Here is a 24043-nt window from a genome sequence, read left to right as displayed (position 1 = left end):
TTTAGTTTTTTGTTTTTGAAAATTAAGCTTCTAAACTCCACTTTTACCTCTAAATTTACAAATTATGTTCTCTACTTTCTACTGATGTTTTCAAAACCTAGTCAAGTTTTAAAACCTAAAAAGAAAATAGTTTTTGAAAACTTATTCTTGTTTCTAAATTTTGACTAAGAATACAAATGTTCCTTTTAAGGAAAGTGAAAATCATGATAAGAAAATTGGAAGAAAACAAGCATAAATTTCAAAAATAGAAAATTAAAAACAAGATGATTATCAAACAGTCCAAACATAAGTAAACTCACAAGAAATACATACTAACTATCCCAGTTCTTCTCCAAAGCTCCTACGCTCCGAAACATCCTGCAAACAAATTTAAGTAATAAAATTTGTTACACAATTGATAAGGAACATAAAATCAGCATCATAAATGTCAAAAGTATCAGTATATGTATGTACCATATCAAAGAAATGAATAATAGTATAAGAAAATAAATCATCTTAAGAAAGCGTTGCTTTTTCTCGCAGCCAATCTGGTTATAGATTCCAGTCACGTCTGCAAGGTGTTCTTTCCTCATATACTTGAGAATAATGGAGTTAGAAATGCCACTCAAGTAAGAACCGTCCCAAGTGATTTAATCTCTACTGTCAAGCTGCTATTATTTGCATTTTGTACCATGGAATTAAGACTATTAGATCCAGTACATGGAAACTCTTAAGTACAGAATTGAAGTTGCTCAAGCAAAGTTGAAAGATGTTACTGTTCTTTCAGCCTATCTATAATAGTTGATTGTCTCTATCTTGTAGGAATTAGGATTTTAATATCCCATCTAAGTGATTAACACAGAGTTTGAACCCATTCTCCCAAAGAGCTCCTTTTACTTCATCACATGATCCAACAAGTACTAGGCTAACTCATAAGAAAGAAGTTTGAAACCAAATTACTATTGTCCAAAAAAACTACACCAGCCTTTTCGTTTCAGTTACTGGTTATTCTCTTAGAAAACATAAACCAAATTGTAATCAAGTTATCAGATCATGAAATAGAAATCAATTTCGATGTTTATAATCAACTTTAGTGCCTTATTGGGAAGAAAATAGTTCATTTAGTTCTGCATTATATTTCTTCCTAAAGCAGATCTTTTCCATATGCTATATCAGGGACCAACCACTTAACTATGAAATTACATTATGCAAGTCCCAATTTAGCATTTGTCCCTCCACATTAACTTATTCTGAAATGCCAAGCATACAAAAGCCATCTTTTAACTTTCAAACCTCTAAACAACATGTTTCAAACTCAATTAAAAATCACTACCAAACAAACCATGGCCAGTTGGAAGAGAGAATCAGTTTTGAAATATCAAGCTTTCATACCTAGATGAATTTCATGTACAATCCTTCAATAATGATAACTGAGACCTAAAGTTAAAGTAACATAACTGAACAGTTGAGTTAATGGATTCAGGAAACCAAAACTTACAGTCTGACATTAAAGAATAAGCATGGAAGTGACACCAAAAACATGAACCAATGTCGTGCTAGAAGATGGACAAAGCAGAAAACTGCCTGGGCAACAAATTCCAACATTACAACTCTATTTATCCGAGATGTGGAATCGAAGAGATTGATATAGTCAAACTCTAAATCCACCAAGCATATAATCTGCAGCACAACAGTAACTCAAATCACGATTTTTCGTTTCATAGTGTTGGCAGATTTCTAATAATGCAAAAATATACAGTTAAAAGCAACCAAAAAAGATTTGCAAGAATACACTTCAAATTATGTAACTAAAGCAGCAAGAAAAGCCCTTAGAAAGGACTTTTAGTAGTGGCGATTATGATAAAGCTTAAATAATCTTGTTCGACATATTTCTTCTCGAAATCTTCGTTCGCATACATTTTGTTACTACTATCTTTGTGTACACTTCCTCTATTCCAAGATGAACATATGAGAAACAAAAGAAAAGAAACGAGTCGGAAGTTTGACATTTATCTGTAATTAAACTATTAATCTGAACTGCAAACCTCCAATTTTAGCAGAAATATCATCAAACAGAGCATATCTAGTTTTTTGAGATCAAGGCACAAAAAATAAATACAAGTGATTGGCGATAGATCGAACAGAGAAAGAACCTGATAGCCGAGAATGGCAATGAGAAATATAAGGAGGAATATATTAGAAATTAGTTTATATTTTGTTATAAGTTTTATTATACGGGTAGTTAAATGCTGTTGTAATTATGCCTATTTATAGGCCTCTTTTGGTTAATAAATGATATAGCAGATTTATTTACTCTGCTTTAATATGGTATCAGAGACAAAATTAAAACTCTTTTTCGTTTTCCCTCCAGCCACTCTTTTCTCGTGACTTTTCTTCTTCTCGGGCCGATCTCACTCCCCGACCTTCCGAACCCTAACGCCGATCTCACTCGCCTCCGTCCACAGTGTCGAGCGCCACCAGTGAGTGTCGATTTTTCTCTCATCTTCAGATTTCGACGCCCTCAAGCCGCTACCTTATTCCTTGTGATTTTTCGTTCTCATTCTTCATCCGAAACGACGATCATGACCAGATCCGATGACCCAAACTCATCCGGAACTCCAACTCCATGGAGAATGTTCGAGCTTCCCCATCTTCGATTCTTGAACAATATCAGAACCCTTATTTTCTTCATCCCTCAGACAGCACCAGCCTTGTGCTCATTTCCAATCTTCTTACGGAATCAAATTACAACTCGTGGAGTTAGGCGATGAAGATCGGGCTCACTGTCAAGAATAAACTCGGCTTCATCAATGGTCAAATCCCTCGACCTTCTGGTGAGTTACTCAGTCCTTGGATCATATGTAATGGCATTGTCACCGCGTAGATTCTTAACTCTCTTTCCAAAGAGATTTTTGCTAGCATCAACTTCTCCGATTCCGCTCAAGAAATTTGGGCTGATCTGCAAGAACGGTACCAGCGTAAAAATCGACCAAGAGTCTTCCAACTACGCGCCGTGATTTCCAACTTATCCAAAGATCAAGATTTGTTACTCACATACTATGCCAAGCTGAAAACATTGTGGAATGAACTCATCTCCTATCGCCCATCTTGTTTCTTGTGGAAAATGCACTTGTGGTGGTATTAAGAACCTACAGACTTACTTCCAAACAGAGTAAGATGTTATGGCTTTCCTCATGGGTTTAAAACGATTCATCTGCTCCTATCAGATCTCAGTTGTTACTAATGGAACCAAACCAACAATCAATCGGCCTTTTTCTAGTTGCACAGGAGATTGACCAGAAAGCTTATTCTTCATCCTTTGGCAATGCAATATCTTCATCTATGCCACTTGCCTCCTTGTGAAAAATGGTTCTTCCTGCTTCCCACCAGACTGCACCAAGCTATTCTCGCAACACCAATCAAAACAAGAAGAAGGATAGATCGATCTGCACCCACTGTAATATTCAAGGGCATACTATTGATCGTTGTTACAAACTTCATGGATATCCACCAGGGCACAAGTTTTACAAACCTCCCGAATCAGCAAGAGCAGATCATTCTAATTCTTTATCTCTTTAACATCTGAACAATGCCAAGGCTTATTGGCTATGCTCAGTCCCATTCAACAAGTCCAAAATAGCTACCATAGAGCACAACGTCCAATAGGCAGATTCTATCACTCCTACAACTCACGTTGCAGGTATTTGTTCCCTTTCTGATATATCTTCTATCAGTGGATACTTGATTCTAGTGCATCAGCTCAATCTGTCATAATAAGGTCCTATTCACTACTCTAAGAAAAATTAAACCGACAAACGTTACTTTGCCTAATCAGTCTCAGCTTCTGGTTGAATTTGTTGAGGATATTCAAATAAGTACAGATATCATGCTACAGAATGTGCTATATATATCAGATTTCTGTTTCAACTTAATTTCCTTAAGCTCTTTAACTTCCTATCTACCCGTCATGGTCACTTTTTTTTGGATTTTTGCCTCATTCAGGACAAGTACTTTTTGAAGATGATTGGCAAGGCTAACAAATGGAATGGATTATACTTGTTCAAGCATCGATTGATAAGTCCTACATTCATTTTCACATACTACAGAACTTGTTTGTTCTTCCACTATTACATTCTCTGCTTCTACTTGGCATAATCGGCTTGGACATCCATCATATAAACATCTTAGTTTCCTAAAAGAAATTTTACATGTAGACATGGATAGTACTTGTAATAATACATAATTTATCCTCTAGCAAAACAAAAACGACTGTCTTTTCAAAGCCATAATAGACTTGCTGCTCATCCTTTTGATCTTATACATTGTGACATTTGGGGCCCTTACAATGAACCTACTCATGCTGGATATCGTTACTTTTTAACACTAGTTGATGATTATTCTCGGTACACTTGGGTTTTTTTGATGAGGAACAAAAGTGAAGCTATTACTATTGTCCCTCGCTTCTTTCAGTTGATTGAAACTCAATATGGTTTTTTCCATAAAAGCTTTCGATCGGATAATGCACCAGAACTGGCCTTTACTGATTTTTTTGCTGCCAAGGGTGTTCTCCATCAGTTTTCTTGTGTTGAACGGCCTCAACAAAATTCGATAGTAGAAGAAAACATCAACATTTGTTAAACGTCACACGATCTCTGTTATTTCAAGCTAGGTTACCTATCTTATTTTGGGGAGAGTGCATATTGACCGCATCTTATTTGATCAACCGCATTCCATCTCATATCTTGTCCTGGAAAACACTTACTATCGTTTGACTGCTGAACATGCTGACTATACTTCACTATGAACTTTTGGTTGTCTTTGTTTTCCTCTACTTTACCTTCTCACAGGACTAAGTTTCAGCCTCGGGCCATTGCCTCTGTTTTTTGGGATATCCTACTGGCATCAAGGGCTATCGCTTATATGACATTGAGAAGAAGCAATTCTTTATTTTAAGGGATGTTGTGTTTCACCGCGTGGATTCTTACTCTCTTTCCAAAGAGATTTTGCTAGCATCAACTTCTCCGATTCCGCTCAAGAAATTTGGGCTGATCTGCAAGAACGGTACCAGCGTAAAAATCGACCAAGAGTCTTCCAACTACGCGCGTGAAATTTCCAACTTATCCCAAAATCAAGATTTTGTTACAACATACTATGCCAAGGAAAACATTGTGGAATGAACTCATCTCCTATCGCCCATCTTGTTCTTGTGGAAAATGCACTTGTGGTGGTATTAAGAACCTACAGACTTACTTCCAAACAGAGTATGTTATGCTTTCCTCATGGGTTTAAACGATTCATCTGCTCCTATCAGATCTCAGTTGTTACTAATGGAACCAAACCAACAATCAATCGGGCCTTTTCTCTAGTTGCACAGGAGATTGACCAGAAGCTTATTCTTCATCCTTTGGCAATGCGATATCTTCATCTTGCCACTGCCCTCCTTGTGAAAAATGGTTCTTCTGCTTCCCACCAGACTGCACCAAGCTATTCTCGCAACAATCAAAACAAAGAGAAGGATAGATCGATCTGCACCACTGTAATTCAAGGGCATACTATTGATCGTTGTTACAAACTCCATGGATATCCACCAGGGCACAAGTTTTACAAACCTCCCGAATCAGCAAGAGCAGATCATTCTAATTCTTTATCCTCTTTAACATCTGAACAATGCCAAGGCTTATTGGCTATGCTCCAGTCCCATCTCAACAAGTCCAAAATAGCCACCATAGCAGCAACGTCCAATAAGGCAGATTCTATCACTCCTATAACTCACGTTGCAGGTATTTGTTCCTTTCTGATAATCTTCTGATCAGTGGATACTTGATTCTAGTGCATCAGCTCATATTGTCATAATAAGGTCCTATTCACTACTCTAAGAAAAATTAAACCGACAAACGTTACTTTGCTAATCAGTCTCAGCTTCTGGTTGAATTTGTTGAGGATATTCAAATCAGTACAGATATCATGCTACAGAATGTGCTATATATATCAGATTTCTGTTTCAACTTAATTTCCTTAAGCTCTTTAACTTCCTATCTACCCGTCATGGTCACTTTTTTAGTGATTTTGCCTCATTCAGGACAAGTACTTTTTGAAGATGATTGGCAGGCTAACAAATGGAATGGATTATACTTGTTGCAAGCATCGATTGATAAGTCCTTACATTCATTTTCACATACTACAGAACTTGTTTGTTCTTCCACTATTACATTCTCTGCTTCTACTTGGCATAATCGGCTTGGACATCATCATATAAACATCTTAGTTTCCTAAAAGAAATTTTACATGTAGACATGGATAGTACTTGTAATAAATACATGATTTATCCTCTAGCAAACAAAAAACGACTGTCTTTCAAAGCCATAATAGACTGCTGCTCATGCTTTTGATCTTATACATTGTGACATTTGAGGCCCTTAAATGAACCTACTCATGCTGGATATCGTTACTTTTTAACACTAGTTGATGATTATTCTCGGTACACTTGGGTTTTTTTTATGAGGAACAAAGTGAAGCTATTACTATTGTCCCTCGCTTCTTTCAGTTGATTGAAACTCAATATGGTTTTTCCATAAAAGCTTTTCGATCGAATAATGCACCAGAACTGGCCTTTACTGATTTTTTTGCTGCCAAAGTGTTCTCCATCAGTTTTCTTGTGTTGAACGGCCTCAACAAAATTCGATAGTAGAAAGAAAACATCAACATTTGTTAAACGTCACACGATCTCTGTTATTTCAAGCTAGGTTACCTATCTTATTTTGGGAGAGTGCATATGACCGCATCTTATTTGATCAACCGCATTCCATCTCATATCTTGTCCTGGCAAACACCTTACTATCGTTTGACTGCTGAACATGCTGACTATACTTCACTATGAACTTTTGGTTGTCTTTGTTTTGCCTCTACTTTACCTTCTCACAGGACTAAGTTTCAGCCTCGGGCATTGCTCTCTGTTTTTTTGGGATATCCACTGGCAAATCAAGGGCTATCGCTTATATGACATTGAGAAGAAGCAATTCTTTTTTTTAAGGATTTGTGGTTTCAATGAAGATATATTCCTTTTTCATCAAATCACTTCTCAAGACAAAAGGTACTTGATCCTTTTCCTGATTTAGTTTTACCATTATCACTTCCATTTTCAGGTGATTTATCCAGTAGTGAAGCCTCTTCATCATCTGCTTCTGCTACTCCTGAGCTTTCTGACCAGCCTACTTCACATGACGTTTCTCAACCTACTGCTCCCTTTGTTCCCTGTGCACCTGCTGATGATGATGCTGCAGTCACTGATCAGCCCCATCTGTCTTTACTTGACAATTCTTCTCACTGTCGCCGCTCTACAAGAACGACTAAACCACCCTCATATCTCAGGGACTATCATTGCAACCTCCTTTTACACAATCATTCTCAGCAGACAGTTACTAAGTATCCTTTGCAAGTTGTTTTATCTTATGACAGATTGAATCCTATCTACAAGATGTTTTCCCTCAATATCTCAGCCGTATATGAGCCTCAGTTTTATCACCAGGTTGTCCCTCATGAACATTGGCGCCAAGCTATGCACGATGAACTTCTAGCAATGGAAACCAACCGTACTTGGTCTATTGTGCCCTTACCTCACAACCAACACTCTATGCAAATGGATATACAAAATCAAGTATCATGTAGATGGGACCATTGACCGCTACAAGGCACGGTTAGTAGCCAAAGGATACACGCAGCAAGAAGACCTCGACTACATTGAGACATTTTCTCTTGTTGCCAAGCTTGTTACTGTCAAAGTACTTCTTACTCTTGCGGTCTCAAAAGGTTGGTCTCTACTTCAACTAGATGTTAATAATGCTTTCTTACATGGTGATCTCGTTGAAGAGGTATACATGGATCTACCCTTGGGTTACAAGCACAATGTTGTTCACAAACAGGGGGAGCATCTTGTTCGTCGCTTGCATAAATCCATATATGGCCTTAAGCAAGCATCACGCCAATGGTTTGACAAGTTCTCAAAGGCACTCCTTTACTTGGGATTTTCTCAATCCAAGTCCGATTACTCCTTATTCACTCGAGGTTCTGCTCAATCCTTTGTTGCTTTGCTTGTTTATGTTGATGACATAGTCATTACCGGTGCTTCTTTACCTATACTACATGAGATCAAAGATCATCTGCACGAGGCCTTCAAGCTCAAAGACTTAGGGTCTCTTCGGTATTTCTTGGGTCTTGAAATTGCAAGATCGTCTCAGGGTATTCTTCTATCACAACGGAATTATACATTGGAGCTCCTAGAAGATCATGGTTTGTTGGCTTGTAAACCGACTTCTCTACCTCTTGATCCAGCTTTAAAGCTCCAATTTGATGTTGGTACCCTCCTTCCTGATGCAATATTGTATCAGAGACTCATTGGAAGACTGCTATACTTGACTATTTCTCGGCCCGACATAGATTTTGCTATCCATAAGCTCAGTCAGTTTGTTGCTCAACCTAGACAGCCTCATCTTGATGCTGCCATGTCCTTACTTAAGTATTTGAAAGCTTCACCGGGCCAAGGTATTCTGCTACAACCTGTCCACACATTCCAATTAAAGGCGTATTCTGATGCTGATTGGGGATCTTGTCCTGATTCAAGGAAGTCTATAACCGTTTTTTGCATCTTCTTGGGTGATTCTATAATTAGTTGGAAGGCTAAGAAGCAATCTATGGTATCCCGTTCTTCTGCCGAAGCTGAATACTGAGCTTTAGCTGCTACTACAAGTGAATTGCTATGGGTTGAACAACTTCTTCATGAGCTTTCGGTACCTCTTATTCATCCCTCTTTAATCTATTGTGATAATGAGGCTGTCTCTTATACACATCTAGATGTGTATAAGAGACAGTTGAAATTGATTGCCATTTTGTCCGAGATCACATTGTTCGTGGCAATGTCAAACTTCTTCCCATCCGGTCTCACTTGCAGCTTGCTGATATCTTCACCAAGGCTTTGCCCAAAACTTTGTTTTTCTCCTTACTATCCAAGATGGGTATTCTTGATATAACCACACCATCTTGAAGGGGAGTATTAGAAATTAATTTATATTTTGTTATAAGTTTTGTTATACGGGTAGTTAAATGTTGTTGTAATTATGCCTATTTATAGGCCTCTTTTGGTTAATAAATGATATAGCAGATTTATTTACTCTGCTTTAATAGAATAAGTTGAAAAGCCAAGCAAAGAGGTCTCCCATGGCTTCCGCATGCCTTTCCTTCTGCCGTGCTCTCTTCGTTCTTCTTCTACCTTTCGATTTTCAAACAATTACTCTCTCACTCAATTCTTCCTTATTCAAATGAGCAATTGCAATAATCTATTTTACAAAACTTCTCTCTAACGTTTCATCTTTATACACTCTTGTCCTCAAACTTTCACACAATTACTTGCTAACGATTTAGTTCTTTACTTTTAGTTTTTATACTTTGAAAATCATGAAAATTTTATTAATCACTTTATTTGTCTATATGGATAAAAATTTCACTAAACCTCAATAATATTTTTCATTAAATCATTACAAATATAAAGTAACGTAGAATAAATGGTTATATTTATTAAACTTCAAGGTTAAAGCACTATTTGGTAATCATTTCGTTTTTAGTTTTTTGTTTTTTAAAATTAAGTCAATTTTCAATTCATTTCTTACTATGATTTGCATTTGTGTTCAGTATTGAATTCTTAGCAAAATTCTAAAAATAAAAAAAAAAAAGTTTTAAATATTTTTTTTAGTTTTCAAAATATTTTTTGTACTAATTGGTAATGAAAATTAGTATAATAATAATGAAATTCATTAATAGATCAATCGTAATGGGCTGCAATTACAAATACAATTGGGTTGCTTTTGATCGTGTTTACCTAAAATTATGAATTTTATCAAATTTACTATTACCGTTATGATTACCTTTACTTGGCCAAACTGTAACAATAACGATAATGGTAAATGTGTCAAAATTCATAGTTTTTTAATTCATAGTTTTTTATCTGAAACAATAACAATAATGGTAACTATAACCATAACCTTAACGGTAATCCAAGGTAATTTTTAGACGCAATCGGATTGATCATCCTCTGTTCATCAATCGGTTTGTGATTTTTGTTTACAGATTTAGACGTAAGTCCCATGTATCATTATGGTTGTAGAACACAAGTAAACAACACTAAATATAATCAAATGGTGCATACTTTTTAAATTACCATTGATTTATTACCATTGGACGTGACCTAAGTTCAATAACTAAATTGTTGTTGGCATGAAAACTGGATAACTTTTTCTTTCGAATCTTTTAAATAATTTTCACATTATCTTTACAATATGATATTGATTCAACAATTTTTTACTACCTCACTTGATATCTTTTAAACGATGAGTAATACTTGGATGCATCCCGGCATCACCCATCTTTGTGCATCCCTTTTCACCACTTGCATCTAAAAAAAATAAAAATATTTAAAAAAAAAAAGTAGAAAACAAAATTTGTCACTTGGCAAATTATGATTAGACCATTTGATTGGATGTACAAAGATAGGTGATATCCGAGATACACCTAAATATGTTTTCTTAAGCGATTAGACCTTAATACATAAACTTAAAACATAGTCGATCAATTGCAATACCTCATTTCTTTTTCGAGTTTAACAAATAAAGGCAAAGAGATTCGAACATACTTTTCAAATTAGGGAGTGATGGAATACAAGTTTGTTGGGCCCAAATTTGGACCTTTTATACAAAGAGATTGGCATGCTATATAGGAGGAATTTTCATAAAAAAGAACCACCCTCCATTTAATATTTCACATAAGTTTCTTTTACAATGGAGGAATCTCCTCAATAAATATAAAATTTTCCTGTATTGTGAAATGTAATGAACACATAAAGTTAGAAAGAACTATGTAAAAAGAGTCATATCCCTCCTTTTCTAAAAGCTTTCTAATGGAGCCCATCCTTTCTTCTCCAATTCCAATCCAAGAGCCTAAAATTATTATGCAAAGCCAAGAATCAATGGATTAAATAAACACTCTTTGTTTAGGGTAATCAAATGAACTAAGATGCCAAAATACAAAAAAAGTATGATATCTTTGTTGTTGGGACTCATTCACCTTGATTCTCTTTCTATTGATATCAAAATCAAAGTTCCCGATACGGGATGCTGATCGGTATTCTACTATCGACTTTTTGCCTATCGGCTTCTCGCCTGGTGGAAACCAAAACTCGACGTCGCCCACAAACTAATTTGTACAAAGAAAATTAGTCCCTTTCAATTTCCGTTAAGTGCCATTAAGCTGTCTATACTTCACAAATGAGTTATAAACTTACGTACCCCTAGTATGGGACTTTAATATTCCACTAATAAATAGGCATCTTTTCGCTCTACTATCTTTTGCGTAAACTTGTCGGGTTTTATCAATTTTATCTGCAATGAAACAGAGGATTTCACAAACCGACACTAATCGATTGGCATTCTTGTTACAGCAGAATAAGCTTAGTTTTGACTTTTCCATATGATCATTTCCTGTTTAGTTCTCTATTCTCACATTACCACATGTTGAAATCATCATTTTAGAAAAAGTGTGATGCAGACATTTGAAATCACTCATTAAACCGAGTCAGACTTATACTACAATATCAACACATACTATTCAACTTTTCTGTTAAATAATAGAAAAATTATTCTAAATGATAAAACTGCTGAAAATAAATACAAATAATAGCAGAATATCGTCTATCGCGGTTTATTATAGATATGTAGTGAAATTTTATTATATTTATAAATATTTTAGTTCATTTTTCTATGTTTGAAAACAACCCATAATAATATTTGAAACTATTCTCACTTTTTGGTAAGAGTTTGTGTAAGAAAATTTGTTGTGTTACACAAGAGAGATTTAAATGTGTTGAGAGTTATTATCAAAACTTCATTGAAACTTAAATGAAGAGGATTTTAGTGGGGAAATAGATTTACCATGGTGGAGCATAATGGGTGACATTTTCTGAAGTAGATGTGCAGTTTCTAGTTGCTGGACACAGTGCCAAATTTGGTTTTTCTGCACACCAATATATTCAGGCTTTTTCCCACTGCATTAAACACACATATTATCCCTCAATCAAAATTTTTATCCCCGGCTAAAACAAGTGCCAGATTCCTAAAATTTACTTCCTCTTGTTTTCGTTTCATAACCTTTTCCTAACACATCTTTTCAAAATCTAAACCAAGATTCGAAGAAAAAAAAAAATAGTAGTTCTTGAAAATTTGTTTATATAGAAACCCATTACAAGTTTTCTTTAGGAACAAGGGCCTTAGATTTTGGTATAAATTATATCTTTCTCTTTCTATTTCTACATTTGTGTCAAACTAGTACCTATAATAGGTTGTTTGAAATATAAGAGTTTTGATATCTGGGGAGTTTTGATGTCTGTATTTGGGGTGCAGAGTTGTATTGTTTGAGTTCATATGTCTATGTTTGGGTGTGCAGAGTTGTTATATGTAACTTCTTATATCTGTGTTTAGGTGTGCAAAGTTCATATGTCAGTGCTATCTGGTTCAGTTTCACTATTTTTTTAAAATTTTATAATTCAATTATTGTATCAATTCAATTTTTTGTATGCAATTATTGTCTTTTAAATAATTTTTTATTATTGTTGTTTAAAAAAAACTCTGTCAAAATTTAAGGTTAATCGTAAATAGTCAATGAAATACCAACATTTAAAAATACTAAATTTAATTCTAAACCAGGGATGAATGTACAACATTTTTTCTAAATTTTTTTCCACTTTTTAATAATAAATAAGTGAAAGTAGTATTTATAAATTTAATTTTTAAAAACTATTCAGAAGTAGAGGGTTATGAATAGACAATTAAATATTTTAGTGAGACATTTTGAAAAAAAAAAAAGGTTTTGCTTACTTTTCTCATATATATTAAGGATGAGTTTTCTATTGAAGTTTTATAATAGGCTTTTGAATAGTAGATTTTGATTATTGATTTTGTATATGAAGAGATTATTTTATTTTAAAAATTGTAATTTTTTTTAATAGACATTATACAGATAAATAATTGATATACTAAACAAATAAAATTGAAAACATTTGAACAAATGTTCCAATGTTGCAAAGAGAAGGGAATTACTCGAAAAGAAACATGAACAAATTGATAGATTAACACCATTAAAAAAAAATAGTTTATTTACTCTGGTTTCAGAGTAATTTTGAAATTTTGAAAATTTTAAAATAAATTTTGTCATTTTTAACCACACTTTAAAATATTTTTAACTATTTAGAAGTATCTAATAGATTCTTATCTCTATTGAATTTTGCAAGCTTGACTTCTAGCTCGGTTTTGAGAAATTGGTACCGATGACCCCCATTTAGGGTCATCTTGAAATTTGTACTCACTTTTCAATTTATTCGATTTTTTGCCTTCTAATGATGTCATCACCTTATAAATTTACCACTTTAACCCTTCTTTATTCCTTCTCTCTTTTGTAGATTTTTTTCGTTTTTTCTGCCTTTCTTTTTTTTTTCTGGTGATTTCTTCTATTTATGACGCCATTTGTTTTTCAACGATTTTTCTTTTTTCTTTTCCGTGGTTTATTTTTATTTGCTTTTTTTTTTCGTTTTTCCAGCAAGATTTCCTTCCCGCTCTCTTTTCTTCAATTGCCCTCCTTTTCTGGTGATTTCTTTTGTTTATGTTGATGACTTCTTCTTCTTCTCGAACCAAAGATGTAAGTTGGAGCGTGAATCAGAATAAGAGGAAGAAGAGAGAGTGAGACCAAGAAACGAGAGGAAGAAACGAGGGTGAGACCAAGAAACGAGAGGAAGAAAAATTAAAGAAAAACACTACAAAATTGATAAGGAAGAAGCAAGAGGAAAAAGCGAGAGGAAGAATTCAAAAGAAAGAAAAAAACAAGGAAAAAATGAAGGAGAGCAACGTGAATTGGGGAATGAGATGAAGGAGCGAGAGGAACGAGAGGAAAGAACAAGAAATCTAGGTTGTGTCTGGCCTCGCACACGTTTTGGGGTTAAAATGGTACTTTCACATGCAGCTGACGTAAGCAGAAGGCCAAATTTCGAACGTTTTTTAAATTGAGGCCAAATTTCTCCCTCTCATATGGCCTTTAGATACTCCATGCTAACTTGCATAAGAGATCCTCATATCGATGTGTATTGAGCCTATTACACTATGATGCTATGTTAGTATAAGGAGTGTATAGTTTAGCTAAACACAAAAGAATTAAGGTCAGGTCTGTTTGGAGATTATTTTTCCTCCTCTTTCGGGTGGTTGAATGTGTTATTTATACGCCCTTCATGTGACAAAGGGTTAGAGACGTTTTTTACACTCGAGGTCTAGGGAGTCAGTCTAGGTCTAGCTCGGTTATTTCTTGGTTGATACATATTCATTAATTTGGTTGATCAACCCAAACTCTAAGACATTGACATTTCCATTTTGTGATGCATACTTTCTTATGTCTTGTCAGTACCTTATGGACTTGAGTTCGTTCGTAGATTTTGAACCTTACCTTAAGCAACACTCAACTATTTTTAATAGATGACTAAAAATATTTTCTCTTGATTTCTAGTATTGACCAAGATTTTAAATAGTGATTTTACCGATTAAAAGTGGTTGATCAAAAGTAGTTTGAGAAATTCTGAAAGTAAATAAAGGAAGCACTTAATGTGCTTTTAAAGAATGCACGACTCTTTTTTAGAAGAAAAAGACTTGCTAATAAAGTAAATATTTCATTTAAGAGGATTTGTGCTTTTAAAAAAAAAAAAAAAAAAAAAAAAAAAAAAAAAAGACTTTAGCACAATAACCGCGTTTACCACCCCGTCAAAGTAATTGGCTATGATGAAAAATCATGCATCAATTTGGTTTCTAATTAGTTGAGAAAGTATATACTACTCGAGGATTTGAAGAAAAAAAATTGGAAAATAAGTCAAATCAAACAAACTTCAAATATCTTTTATGAGAGGGATAATATACCATCCAATTTCACATTAAAAAAAATACTCATTTTTACCAAAAAGGCTATCCCTTTTCTCAAGGGTATAACCATATCAAAGTTGGTTAAACAGGTACACCCAATTGATCCAACCTCTACTAATGTATGCTACAATTTAAGAACATAGTTCAACGTTTAAGACATTAAGGGCACTAATAACCTTTCATCTTGGTTGAGAGATTGAATCTCCACCTTTACAATGTAAAGAAATGTTCTAAAACATAATAAAACTCTACTAAAATTCCCTATTCAGTATATCTGGCTCAAATGACAGATCAAACTAAGGTTATGGGCAGATAAGCAAATACAGTCCCCTCCCTTCGCTATGTATACCAAAATTAATACAATGGCTAATCCAAGCGCACATTATTAATTGTTATTAGTTGTAACAAGTTTTTATTATTTTTTGTTATTTTTGTTAATATCCTTATTGGTAGGTAACTGTTCCTTTTTCTCCTTTATTGTACATCTATATAATATATCTTTCCTGTCATTAAATAAATTAGAGAGAAAAGTATTATTTACTTTTCGCTTTTCCACTTCCAATATGGTATCAGAGAGAGAAAATTTCCCAAATCCCTAAAATTTCTTTCCCCCTTTCCCATTCCCGTGCGAAGTCAAAATGGTTTTTCCCGAGAATCTCTTCGTCCTCCGGCCGATCCATCTTCCTCAGCCGATTTTTCGACTACTGGGCTTCCTCTTTCTCACCCCGATCAGTACACTCCCTACGCTCTTCATTACAGTGAAATTTCCAATCTTGTTCTTGTTTCCGAACTTCTCACCGACGACAACTACGTTTCTTGGAATAGATCGATGGTTCTTGCCCTCTCCATCCGAAACAAGCATGGTTTCATTGATGGTTCCCTCGACCCACAGGTGATCTTCTTTCTTTATGGACTCACAATAATAATGTTGTTGTTGCTTGGATTCTCAACTTTGTTTCTAAGAATATTTCTTCAAGTATTCTCTTCACCGAATCGGCTCGAGCAATCTGGCTTGACCTTCAAGATCGTTTCTAAAGACGCAACGGACCTCACATTTTTCATCTCAAACGCGAGTTATCCAGCCTCAAGCAAGATCAAGACTCCGTCACTATGTATTTTACTAAAATGAAGAGTTTCTGGGATGATTATGTTTCCTATCGCTTTGGTTGTACGTGTGGGTAGTGTACCTACGGCAGCATCAAATCCATGGAAGACTTTTTTCAATTCGAGTATCTCCTCTGTTTTCTTATGAAGTACGAGAAGATTCATGCATATAGAAATGATTGTTGCTTGTTTAAAAGTACGAAAAGTTGAAAAAAAAATATAAAAAAAAGAAATAAAATAAAAGTAGATTTTTAAAAATGAAGTTACTTTTAAATGAAAAAAAAAACTTTTTGGATCAAACCCAACAATTTTCCGCAGAACTCCTATGCATAAACAAATAAAATTTACAGCAGTAAAATAATTAGTCACCCAGCTGCACAAACGAATGGATACGTGTTATCATCATTTACATTATTGTGTTGGCAACTGCCAAGAAAAATAACAAAAAAAGGTGAATGCTTCGAGGACCAATTACAGAAAAAATGATTTCGTATTCCAAATTTAGTTGCAAACACTGAGTCTTCTCAGGGAACAATGAGCATAGATAGACAGGACTCTTATTCCCAACATTACAACGACATCAATGAGAAAACTAAAGGAGACTCATATTTTTTCCTTCTTCTGATAAGAAACTGAGATGAAGAATATTAAAGCCACAAAACAGGACAACCTAAAAGCAGGGCCAGAAGACTACCATCACAGAGAGAAACCAACATAAAAAAGTCTTCCAGTTGCTAATAATTCCTTGAATTCAATTAAAATTTACCAAGCCCAGAATTAGAAATCAAACTCTGGATTCTATTAGAATATGAGGGATTTGCAGTGAGACAACCAACTTGATCCCTTCAAGGATCGCTAAAATTTTAATAAAAGGGGCATAAAATCAATCTCGAGGAGGTGCATCACCGATATCGTAATGACAAAACTACAAGCATCACGAATCACAGCGCCGAATCTTGTTTTATTTTGAATTTTAATTCCAAGTCATTTCAAGTGTCGGGTCATTTGCCCAATGTATAGACTGGAGAACCAAAGCTGTTGTCACTCCTGTGAAATGCCAACAGTTTAGTATGTCTTACTCCTAATGTTCAAAATAATTTTACATTCACATATTTGAATAAATGTATATATATTCTTGAAATACTTTGAATTTGTTTGTTGGCGCTTCGAACAACCAAATACGATTATGACCCTAGGGTTTAGAGTAATGCGTTATATAAACTCTCTAATCCTAGAGGTGCCGTCTGATGTAATTTTCCTTAATAATACTGTTCTCCCTCTACCCTTGGACGTAGCTAACACATCGTTAGTGAACCACATATATCTATGTGTCGATCTTCTCTATTTCTATGTTACTTTTTGTGTTATTTAATTGTCGATTTCGTAACACACACACACGGTATATGCTGTTGTAGTGGCGATTGAAGGAATAAACAAAATTGTTACCGGAGAATTCTACAATCTTTTTGAACAAGAGGTGATTGAATGTCACCTCAGCACTCTGATCAAGGTCACGATTTCATGGATATTGTTTTCAGAGATGCAATGCACATTGGAATATCATGTATATATATATATATATTGGATGGTATCATCCTTCATGTTGCATCAGGGATTGGGACTAGAAGACATTCCTCAGTCAAGACAAAATTAAGGTCATCAACCACGAAAATAGTTTTAAGTTAATCTTTCTATATTGTATAATTAGTTTTGCTCAAATTTAAAGAGGCTAACAATAAAAGAACCGAACTAATAAAAAAAATTAATATACATTAGATTTCTACACAACTATTATAAATCCAATCATTTAGCAAAACATTTAATAAATCTTATTTAACATCTAATTTTGCAATGCTTCAGCGATTTAGGATAAACGCCACATAAGGATGATTAGTGACTCCTTCACTGAACTGGGACACTTTCAACTGATCATAACACCAGAATAACTCTTATTCCTATAATAATTGGTCATCATTGATTTGGTTAAGAAATCATTAACTTGCTTGACAATTTCCTATAAGTGTGACTCTTTATTTTAGATCTTAGAGTTCCTCCCAATGAGCCAATTGAAAGGAAAAAACGATTAGGCCACAAACTAAGTAATCATATCCATTTCTATAGTTCGCCATGATATTGACCTAATGCACAAACCATCCAAAGGGGAGACGCTCCTAAGGCGTCTCGAGGCCGTACAAGAAAGTCTCACGATACAAACCAATGAAGGAAATTGTAGGACATGTTCACACATATTCTTCTCCCACTTACTATAAATGCTCTTTCCATTCACCTTGATATTGACCCATGCAAACACCATCCGAAGGGAGATGCTCCTCCGGCGCCTCAAGGCCAAGCATGAGTCTCATGGTGTGAATCTTAAGGGAGAATGTGCGTGGAAAAATGACGTATCACATCCTTCTTTTTCCTCCCGCTAATTATTTGAAAACTTGGGTTTATTACTTAGATAAATCTAGCTAATAATTTATCTAAATGAATTGTTAAATTGGCCCAAATATAACTCTTGTATTGGATACTTTAACAATATATGATTTTGTTTATTAAATACTTCAATAAACTAATATCCCAATTTAAACAAAATTTTCCTTAGACAAACGTCCCTTATAGACAACTACATTATAAATTTAATCTTTCATTAATTCAATATAATCCTATTAAAAGGAAAATAAAAGATTACTTATATTTCTAATCACATTAGAAAAATGTTTAACATAGATCTAGGTGTTATCAATTTTAAATCATTTAAAATTAATTTAACCTTTGTTTGCATGCAACTCTTGATTATAGATTTTAATTCTAATTTCATTAACATATAATACTTATAAGGATCAATGAAACAATTAAAACCTAAGTCATGCATCTAATGACATACATAAAAATATAACAATTATATTTCTAAGGTAATATCATGTTTCATGCATTTCCATTTTCATTACATAATATAACACTTATATTATATAATAATGAAAATAAATAACACATCCATCACATAATATAACACTTATATTATACATCATACAAATATAACTTTTATAATAATGTATGATGCATGGACATGTGACTATGCATTCACTCATATAATATAACTCTTATATTAAATATGATACATAAGCATGCTTAATTACATCATGCAACTATATAATATAACTCTTATATTAAATATGATGCATGATTTGATGTTTATCCTATGGTGAGATTTTAATCTATATGACATACAATATGCTTAAAATACTAGCACAAAAAGGAAAACAAATCAAAAGCAAAAGAATGCTCTGACTAGAAATTTAACTAATGAAACATCAATGGCCTCCCCGACAACGGCGTCATTTTGACAAGTCTGAAACTTATGCCGCCAATAAGATTCATACTTGGTCAAAAGAAAATTTATATACCTACTCCTATCACTACAAAGACTTAGCAATAGTGGTAAGTACGGGTCGATCCACAGGGAAGCATGATTTGTTTGTTAAGCTAATTTCCTAACTAGAGTTCTAAATGGAGGGTTTTGGTATGAATGAGATAAATGTGTGAAAATGAAATAAAGGGTAAAAGTAATCTAGGATAGGGACCTCTCTAACTTCTAGTGCAAGAGAGAGTATCTTATGCAATTTCTATCATGAAAATTAATAATTAAACAAACATTCCATTCTATGCATGCATGACTACTAAATCGATTCAATTTAACTAATCTCTACAAAGGCCGATAATCAATTAAATCAGAATTATCAAGCATCCTAATTATTAATTAAGGTCAGAAAGAACATAACCTAATTAAACTATATGTTCTTAATTCTACTGGGTTCTCAGCGATCATATAAAATTAAAATCATATGCATTGAGAATGAGGATTCAATCACGTTGATTAAATGTCAGGAAAAGCCACATTCAATTAACCAACATATTCTTTATATCTAGATTAAACATGCATTACCAAGATTCAAAACCAACTTATAAATCTAAGCATCCACATATCTTTTACTGTCGGAGTGAATTCAAGCATAGACAAACACAAGAAAACGTGCAAGCTCGAAATTAACTAGTGGAGACATGCAATTATGATAGGGTTGTCAGTCCAATACATAAATACAAATCTAATTACATCAAGATTCAAATAAAACATAGAATTTAAGAACATCACATTTAATCATAGAAATCTCAAGAAATTAAACATAAGGCTCTTGCTCAAAGAAATTAGATAGAAGCTACCTCTTAATTCATAGACAAACTAGAGATAAACATTTAATCCATCGATTAAAACCCAAAATAAAAAGAAAAACTAACTTAAAGATACTAAAATTTGAAGAGAAAAGAAGAAGAATGAAGATCAACCTTAGCCTCGATCAATTCAGCCTCCAAATTCAGCATATTTTAACCTAAAGGCAAAGAGGGATATATAGAATTCATCGCAACGTTGCAACGTTGGTGCAAATTTGATGCTCGCGCGTGGATTCAACACTTTTCCATCAAAATTCGTAGTGTTGAAATGATGCACATTCTGCCTTATAGCATTGGGCAAGCGTCAGGTGAGCGTTGCAACTCTATGACAATGGCATTTTCGTAATTTCCTCTCCTTTGAAGCACAAATGCTTAAATCGCCTCCAAATTGCTTTAAATTAACACCGTTCTTCACCAAATTATTAATTCTACCTCTTGATTGCTTGGTACCTACAAAATAAGATAGAAAACACATAAAATCCAACAACGAGTCCGAATTAAGCTAGGAATAATAGCTTTTTTTAGAGTTATCAGCATTTTGCCTTACAGCATAGAGCACAGCGTGTGGCAGAATGCTTCCTCTGCTTCAATCTCCAGCCCGATCTTGCTCCAATGGCCACCAAAATCTTCAGCAACCAAAAACCAATAAGCGACATGGACTTATAGACTCGATAGTGGAAATTAAATTCCCAAAAAACTGGGCAATTACAACTTGAAACATGTTAAAGCGATAATTCTATGCCAATTTTGAAACATCCATGTGGAATACCACATAAATTCAAAATACAGTAACCAAAAATCCCATTAACTCTGTAACTAAGTCGGAAAACGAAATTCAAAGACGAGATGGCTCTAATACCAATTGAAAGGATTTGGAATTCCCGCACAATAGAAGCAAACGATCATTTGTCTTTGAAACTCATTTTACAGTAACTTAAATAAATAGAGCAAACGGAAATAATGATAAACATCCACCCTTAAGAATGCTTCTAGTGGAGTTAAGAGAGGAAAAGGGATAAGAACACTAACCCTTGAGGAACCTTTCTTCTCGTTTCCTCTTTGGTGTGATCACGAACGTGTTTCTTCTCTCGAACCTGAACAAACACAACGAATATAGTAGCAAACTCTTTTACTCATTCGACACCACCACAAAGGAGTTTTCCTTATTATCCTCAAGGAGAGAATCAAAGGCGAAGTTGTGTGGATTTGCCTTTTGGTAAAGAAATTGCGAGACTTCTAGAGAGTAAGAGAAAAATACAGAGGAAAGAGAAAGAAGATGATGTGAAGGCAGAACCCTTCTTCCTCAAAACCAATTCCACATGTGTGTATATATATATAAAAGTATGAGAGTTACAATAACTCTTTCCATTATTTATTTTAAATAATCTTAAGGAGTTATGAATTTTTTAATTCAAAATTCAAAAATTCCAAAAATAAATAAGAATTATTAAACTAATTTAATATAATTTAAACTATATGTTATATCTCATATAACATATAAGATACAGTTTCTTATATCACATATAATATAACCTATAATTTATTATTCCCTCATATAACTATAGTATTAATATGAATCATATCCATATTAATTTTAACCTATAGTTTATTATACGAATCATATTCATATAATCAATATTTGAATCATATTTAAATATGTAATTCTCTCATTAAAACTTGATATTATAATGTATCACACATTATACTTTATAATATAATATATTAACATACATTATTTTAATTGTATCTCATACAATTAATTCCCTTTTAATTAATTTGAACAATTCAAATTCAACCAAAATTAGTTTGATTTTCATCAATCTTTATTGAGCTAACAAGGGGACCTTATGGACCTACATATTGAAGCTCCAATAATAGAGATTAATTGATTAAACTCTTTAACCAAATTAATCAATATTCATTAACTGTCAATCGCTCCATTAAAGACCAACAGTTGCACTCTTCACACTGTAGATATATTTCTGTGTCCTTTGGATATAACTAATCAATAGTGTGTTGACCCTTCACAAATTGCTTGTAAGTACGTTGGGTCAAAATTATTGTTTTATCCATGTAGTTCCATTTCCTTAAATACCACTGATCCCTCTAGTAAACAATTAGTCATAGTCTCACTATAACTAGACCCCTCTCTGACCAGTGAGAGGGTGAGAACCCTAATTATTCAAGACCTGAAATCAGCCCTTAAGGGAGCAATTCATCTACTTATCCTAACAAAAGGAATGAGTGAATTCTATCTTGTGTAGTTGAGTTTCCAACTCCCCACTCAGATGAATCCCTAAAATCGTAGGCATATTGAGTCGATGAATCTGACCACTTTCCTCCATAAGAATCAAAGGACTATCTTCATAGGCAGGAGTTCACAACTCACTCAGAATTAGGTCAAATCACCTATGGTCTTCCTAATAAAATTTAAGTCTCTTCTAGCAACGAAGTTATAGAGAAAGACTAATCACTTTGTGGTCTAGTCTTATACAAACTCTTTGTATAGGATGTCCTGCTCACATGTCTTCACATGAATGATTAGGATCATATCATTTATATACTTTACAACAATTGTAATAATTACAAAGCAGGCCGTATCTGTAGTGTCACCAAGATAAGGTACCAAACTTTATTCAGCTACTACAGACTGTTCAAATTATTACTTAAACATGGTCAATCTGTATGTCTCCAAAACATGTTTAAGTTACATAAAATAATCTAGGATCCTTGTTTATTGGATTGAGTTAGTGCATATAAAATAAAAATTATTTTATTAATAACAATTTGTTTATACAAGTTTACAAACTATATATGAGAGATTTAGGATACCAATCCCAACAGAAATAACCTTGAATTTTTTTCCCGTAATGGATAATTCATTATTACCTATTTAAAATAATCAACTATTATATCAAATAACTAATTAACTATGAGGCTTTAAGGCATAAGTCTCAACAAAAACACCTCTTTAACCAAATTGATTTTTCAAGTTAAGGAACTCATTTTAAAGAGATCCTTGAGCGGAAGCGGATCGTCCAAATTCTATTTTGATTGAAAAAACTAAATTTACAGTAAACATTCAAGATATGCATTCTAAACAAATTACAGCATGTTTTTTGTAAAAAAAAAAATAGAGTTCAAGAGATTATACCTTTGAAGAACATTTCTTCGTGTAAAATCCTCGAACTATCACAAACTCAAAAACAACAATAAACTTGAAGATCCTCTTTAAGAAATCTCGAACCAAATAAGAGACACAACCACTAAGAACCTTTAGTATACTCAGGTTGAGAGTCCAGGAGTTGTGGGCTTTGACTATTTTGGAGGAGGAAGAAGATTGAAGAAGACAAACAGAACGTTTTTGTGATTTTTCTATCGTATAAACTTCTCAATCGTGTGGTGCTCAACGTTAGTTTGTAAGAAAGAAAAGAAAAATATATCCTTTTATTCCAATTTGCCATAAAGCCACTTAACCACCCGCTAAGGTGGTTAGAGAGAAATGAGGAATTATTATCCAATATAATAAAATTAATATAAAAAAATATGATAACTAACTTATCATATCTTGTTTATATTAAACTATATGTTATATCAAATATAATATATAATTTATAGTTTTAATATTGTATCATATACAATATAAACTATAGTTCTTTTTCTCTATTTCTATGGCATTTAATATAAATCATATTTATATTAAATTTAACAACTATGAATCACATTCATAGAAAATA

The 24043-nt window shown here is 33.7% G+C and overlaps 1 pseudogene; it reads right to left on the bottom strand.

Moving 5' to 3' along the window:
- Nucleotides 1–311: 311 nt before the first annotated feature.
- Nucleotides 312–9191, bottom strand: LOC120089041 (annotated as a pseudogene).
- Nucleotides 9192–24043: the final 14852 nt, after the last annotated feature.

This window comes from Benincasa hispida, chromosome 10, assembly GCF_009727055.1.
Source record: "Benincasa hispida cultivar B227 chromosome 10, ASM972705v1, whole genome shotgun sequence".
Classification (NCBI taxonomy): Eukaryota; Viridiplantae; Streptophyta; class Magnoliopsida; order Cucurbitales; family Cucurbitaceae; genus Benincasa; species Benincasa hispida.
Note: the sequence above shows the minus strand (reverse complement) of the source record. Positions and strands in the feature narration are given on the sequence as shown.